The sequence below is a fragment of the Grammomys surdaster genome, unplaced genomic scaffold (genome assembly GCF_004785775.1).
Source record: "Grammomys surdaster isolate TR1022 unplaced genomic scaffold, NIH_TR_1.0 64, whole genome shotgun sequence".
NCBI lineage: Eukaryota > Metazoa > Chordata > Mammalia > Rodentia > Muridae > Grammomys > Grammomys surdaster.
In genome coordinates, this window is record NW_021604566.1 from 3,863,116 (window position 1) to 3,869,917 (window position 6,802).

The 6,802-nt window shown below is 38.9% G+C and overlaps 1 pseudogene; it reads right to left on the reverse strand.

Annotated features, from left to right (window-relative positions):
• Positions 1 to 3,211: 3,211 nt before the first annotated feature.
• Positions 3,212 to 3,332, reverse strand: LOC114623993 (annotated as a pseudogene).
• Between the last annotated feature and the right edge of the window lie 3,470 nt (positions 3,333 to 6,802).

Sequence of the window (6,802 nt, forward strand, 5' to 3'; positions counted from 1 at the left end):
TGCTTCAGTGTGCACCTATGACTTCTTGCTCCAAGGTCATAAAACAGCCTAATGAAATGTGAATCTGGTAAATCATAGAGTAATAGAAACTTCTTTTTAAAACATTACTTTGGAAGCACTGTATCCACATCGATTTACTAAGATTTAAAATGTACCTCGATATGTTTCTCTCAAGACTTTTCCTTTTGAAGCAATGTAAAGAATGATTCATCAATGCTTATGGCACTCATTTAAAATTATCTGGAAATATTCATTTAATGATTAAAATTCTACTGGCCTTTTCCCTAGGCATCAGTTGAAGACCATTTAAATCCTCAGTATTTAGACTTAAATTTATATGGGGCTCTCCTCAGTGTATATCATCCATAATTTTCAATCTAGGAAACCAGAAACACTTTTTAAAAAAAAAACACAAAACAGGTGTTTCTTATTACTGTTAACAAAAGATATGCCTAATATCTACCAATCATTGCTCTCAGAATAATAGATTTCCACTAATTTTTATTTAAAATTCCAACTGAATATGGAATCATTGAAAATGAGGTTTATATTCAACCAAAAAACAGTAGAAACGTGTACTGGATGATTTTTTAAAACTACAAAAACCTTTAATATATTTATCTACTGACTCCACAGACACATAGTTTTGAAGTTAGTGAAAATATCCTTAGTAAAGCCTTGATATGAAATAAAAACAATGATTTTTCAATGAGTTTCTACCTAAGTTTTAGTTTATTGATTTAAATATGCATTAGATACCCAATTGGAAACAATCAAGATGGTTTTTGCTTAGTATGGAAAGTACAATATTGTAGCTATAAACCAGTGAAGCCAGTTTTTATCTGTAAAATATGATAGTGTACTTACTAAAAATCATTGATATTACCCATATTTAGGAGTGCAGAATAAGGTGAAGCCATGACCCACTGACTACATCTCAAGGAACATCCAGAATCAAAGCATGAATATTTCCTCATGGAGAATTTAAAACAGATGTAAATTGGTACCATTTATGTTACTGAAATAAAAATCCGTAGATGAAGAGCCCTTACTCATTTTCCAACATGACTGTAACCTAACCCATAATCCAAAACAATCCTTTTATCCCTTAAATTGTTCTATCAGGTATTTTCCCCACAGAGATGATAAAAATAACTAATAAAGAATGAAAGGTAGAGCTAAAGAATCTTTAAAGTGTCCCTGGGCAGGTACTTTGTGCTCTAAGACTCTGATACTGAATTTAAATGTAGTATTAATTTTGTGGCTGCATTTACTAGAGGTGATCACTAATTGCCTGCATTGAATTATTTTATAAGCTTTACTCTGAATCAAATTTGTTTTTCTAAATATAATTAAATAGTAGTAATGCCTTATCCTAGAAAGTGTTTACCTGCCACCTATTCTATGAAATAAACCACTGCTCATTTGTTAGTTTAGTTATTGGATCTCATGTAACCCAGGGTGCCCCATAAACTAGTGGGGAGTCAAGTATGGCTATGACATATTGATTCCCCTGCACCCCCTTCTTGGTGATAGATGTATGTTGTTATGGTCATGTTAGGTATTGTTGTGTGATAAACAAATATTACAAACTGAGTTACATTTTAAAAAACTTTTTATTAGTTCTTTGTGATTTTAAAACATCATCCACCCCAATCCCATTCATCTTGTCTGCTCCTGATGCTTGCCAACCTTGCAACCTCCTACCCTCAATGAGTCATTGGTCTGGTTCAAGACCTCTGGCTTCTGTTACACTATCAATCGTGGATTTTCACCAGGGCTTTTCTCAGATATCCTGTTGTTGCCTTGTGTCATCGAGATCCTGTGGTTTTGCACCTGTAGGGACAGACACTACATGTATTCCAGCAATTCACGTATGGGCTACATGTTGGGGTAGCCCAATCCAAAGCACTGGATCTGGGCCTGAGAGGTATCTGATTTGATCAGCCTGCCTACTCTCCTGCTATCATGACCTTGGAGCAGGCTCAGCAGCAACTCCCTTAAGCTCATCTCCACCCTGCTGCCTAGGCTAACTGTGGGTCTCTTTGTCCCAAGAGTTGCATCTGGTAAGGGACATAGCCAGTTCTCCCACTCTCATGACCCCAGATCCAGTTATTTCATTTACCATAGATGGCCAGGGATGGAGGAGGAGAAGAGGGTGTCTCTTGTCTATGTCTCTGCCCACCAAACAAGAGGCAGGGTTTGATCTCCTGTGTTCATGCCCTTGGGAACTTCTCAACTGCAACCTCCACGTGTAGGGTCAGCTCTACTGTACTGCGTAGGTGAGGTACAGAGCCTGCTCTACCAAGTGTTGCAGGTCATGAGGGACAAGGCCAATTGTCCTGCTTTCATTACCCCAGGGCCATGTTTCCTGCATGCTGAAGGTGGTGAAGGGTAAGGAGGGAGGAGAGTATTTCTCCCTCGTCTATGGTCCATGCCACTGCATAGGAGATGAGTGGTAAGGCTAGCTCTCCCTCACTCCCTCATATCCTTAGGGCTCACCTGTAGTTCCTGAAATGTGTAGGGCCTGCATTCTTGAGTACTGTAGCTGGCTAGGGATGGGTTCAGCTTTGTCTGATCTGATGCTCACAGGGCCAGCTCTACCACCATGCCCAAGAGAGAGGTAGGGGCAGTTTTGCCTGGCCCTCAGACATCAACATGTCTCCAGGCAGCTACCCAGGCCAGAGACATCTGCCTGGCCTTTGTGGTAACAGACTCCTGCTGCTACAGGAACATGGACTCACATGTCACCCCTGGGGGCAGCACTGGCCAGGACTCCACCTTGGTCCTAGGTGCCATCTCCAGTTACTCAATCTGGCTGTTTTTCATTACCTTCAACTCTCCAGTTGAACCTCTCTTCATTGTGCATACATCCTTCTGTTTCACTTTCTCCACATGTATTTGCTCCTCTTAGTGGTGCCCAGGGTCTCTGAGTGTCTGGTGTCATCCCAGGCATAGTTTCAGGACTGTTATGTCCCACTTGTGCATTATGGGACTGAGCAGGGGTCATCTTGGGCATCTGACCCCTTTCCCCAGGCTTGCACAGCCCAGGGCTGGTGACCATTTCAGGCTTGCTCCCTGTCCAGACTCTATGGAGCCAGTCTAGTGGTCCTCTGGGGTTCACTCCTCACTCAGCATGCTTAGGTGGCCCCTTGCAAGGAGCCTGTCTGATTCTGGACTGGCCACCATCCCAGGTTTGCTTTTTTCAGGGAATGTTAGGCTACTAATCATTGAGATGTTCTTAGGTCTGACCCCTGAGTGTAGACATAGCCCCTTTCCTCTCTGCTATACATGTAACCCAGTATATACTGATATACATGTAACCCAGCAGCCACTCCTGCAACTCCTTGAGGGGGAGGTGAGCTACATTCATAACTCAAATTACTTCTTACTAAAATGACTTAAAAAGCAATTTATTTTTAGTTATTGAGTTATTTTTTTAATGGCTTTGTACTTATGTCCCATAGCTTACTTCGCCGTACTACAAGATCATAAATCATTTTCCCCATGGTAGAGTAAGAATGCTCTTGGATAGTTATGTGGCATGGTTTCAGATGACTAGGCATGATAATCTTCCTTCAGACTGTGACTTGTATTAGTTAATTTTTGTTCTGTGATAGAACACGAGGACCAAAAACAACTTGGAGAGCAAAATAAACATTTTACTCATACTTGCAGATCATAGGCCATCACTGAGGGAAGTCACAGCTGGAACTCAAGCAAGAGCTGTAGAGGAGCTCTACCTGCTGACTCACTCTTTGCCTAGCTCAGTGGTTCATGTTTGCGTAGCTTTCTTATGTAGCTTAGACATAACTGCCTAGAGACAGTACTTTGACAGCAGACTGGGCTATTATCTATTGACCATTAATCATCAATCAAGATTCTCTTTCACAGATATGGTCACAGGCCAATGTGATCCAGGAAGTTCTTTACTGAGATTCCCTAAGATGACTCTTGTAACCACACTTTTTGGCTACTTTATTGGTTCATATATCTACCATCCTTCTCCACCCAAATTCCTTCCAATCTCCCAAAACTAGGTAAGTGAGAAAGAATGTTAGAGGGAAAGGGGAGTCTAAAGACTTCTTTAGATTACTTCCTGCTGATTAAGAGCATTGAGTTCTTCCTGGCAAATCCAGTCTTCATCACTAGGATATCTCCAACCAGCAATCCAGCAAGCAAGCAATCCAGCAAACAGCAAAACAGCAAATGCAACAGAAGGAACCACCAGCAACAGGGGGAGCAGAAGGTCTCGCCTCTCTCAGGGCTCTGTCTTCAAGTATAACAGAATATCATCAATAATATCAGGGGTTGGTGCTTGCCCATGGAATGGGTCTCAAGTTGGGCCAGTTATTGGTTGGCCATTTACTCAGTCTCACTGCTCCATCTTTATCACTGCATTTCTTGCAGACAGGACAAAGTTTGGGTCAAAAATTTTGTGGGTGGGTTGATGTCCTTATCTCTCCACTGGGAATCCTACCTGGCTACAGGAGGTGGCCACTTCAGGTTCCATACTTATATTGTAGGAGTCTCAACTAAAGTCACCCACTAAACTCAAGTCCAAGTGGATTGAAGACCTCAACATAAAATTAGATACACTAAATCTAATAGAAGATAAAGCGGGATATAGCCTTGAATTCATTGGTCAGCAGACAGCTTCCTGAACAGAACACCAATGGTCCAGGCACTAAGATCAACAGTTAAGTATTGGGATGATAAAGAAGGAGCAGGAAATGAGGCAGTACTCGAAATTTAAGTCATGTTAAGTGGGTTATTTCTCTTTAATTGCTGCAATAGATTCAAAACTTACTATTTTTCTGCAAAATATATTACTGATGGCTTTGAGTGTTAGGCCAATAAACAATACCTTCCAGACTATAAAAACAGCTACAGTGTCAGTAGCTAGCTGAGTGTTTGATGGTCGGGGGTCAGCTTTATCTTTGTCTAGTCCCAAAAGGCTCCATCCTCTCATTCTTAAGAATTAAATACCTTTATCACCAGCTTAATTTTTTGTTTCCTATCTCTGGTGATAAGTACTTCAATTGATTTTATTTATTGTACACGTACATCTTACTATAGTATAGTGTAGTATTATAGTTTTTTTTTTTAATTATGAGGTGGGTAGAGTGCTTCATGACTAAATTCCCAATAGCTAGGAGACTGAGAAGGAGAAATTGCTATGAATTTGAGGCCAACTTGAGCTCCAGAATGAGACCATGTCTCACCATAAGCCCCTGTAAAGAAAGTACAATATAGCATCCTTCATATGAAGTCTTCTTTTCTAGTTGATCTGGTATCTGTTTTTCCTTTTTGAAATATTAATATTTGACATAGATAATTTTAAAATAAAAATCTCAATTATTTTCTATAGACTTATTCACTCACAAAACTTTTAATAAAAAATTAGTTGATTATAATATAAAGTAATGCTTTTATAAAAAGACATGGTTGTTGAGAAATAGTCCACAAAGAATTACAAAAGTACTGACCTGATTTCTAATTAATCACAAGTAAGTTTTAAAGGTCTTATGTATGAAAATAGCTTGAAGATACAAAAAGTGTGTGGAGTGGTCTATGATCTTAAGGAACTTGTAGCTATGGAGATTAAATTTTAAAAATGTGGTATCCTAGATACATGTTAGTATAGCAATATATTCATGACTAAATCCAAAGTGAACATACCACACCATGTGGTCAACTTTGCCAAGTAAAATTATGTGATGTGCATGTTCTCACTGAACATCTGGTTTACGCTAAACAGCTGCTACTGGACTGCAAAGCAAGAATATCAGTATGACATCAATTTGGATTTAGTTAACAACGTACTTTGTTTTAGGATTTAGTAATAGACATTCTTTGGACTGGTCGTTCTGTGGTTTGAAAGCCATTCATACTTTAAAACTATCTCTGTATTAATTGCATAGTTCTGTTATTATAGAAAACTGTTTTTTGGTCCAAAGGAAAAACAAATACATATAACTCACTGTTGGTAAGACTAAGCTATAGTCACTGCTACTTCATAAAGATACATCACCCAGTTTTCACCAGGTTCCCCAAGTGTATTTTAAGTCCATTAACCCTGATTATTGCATTAAATTTATTTCTCCTAAAATTTAAATTAAACTTGATGATTTATTCTAAATACTTAATTTAGAAAAATTTAAGTTTATTAAGATGATTTAACTTTTCCAAGTTTCAGTAATTAAAGAGTTTTTCAAACAGCATTTCATTGTTTCTTATACACTTGTATGCTCGTGTACATACACACACACACAGACACACAGACACACACACACACACACACAGAGAGAGAGAGAGAGAGAGAGAGAGAGAGAGAGAGAGAGAGAGAGAAAACTTTTCTCAAAACTCTGATAAGTAGTTGTATGCAGTATGACATTTTATTCCCCAGTATTTCATTCATCTAAGAATGGCATTGTTATTTTGAACATGAATGGTTATTTTCATATATGAATAGATGAATGAATAATTATTTCCTCCAAATTTAAACCTTTGGTCTTAAGAGACAGGGTGGGTTGATTAGATACAGGAAGCTAACAAAACTTATAAGGCCCAGGAAAACTCATTAATGTTACAATATTCAAGAGATCTTCTTCACGATTATAAAAGAAACAAATGATTGCTGGGTGTTAGTATTCTGTCTAAACTCCACGTCCTAAACTCCAATTCCACAGTTATCTGACAACAGCCAGGTATGCTCCTCCCCACAGTTACCTGGCAACAACCAGGTAGACTTGCCCACTATAAAAGGGGCTGCTTGCCCAATGCTCTCTCTTCCTCTCTC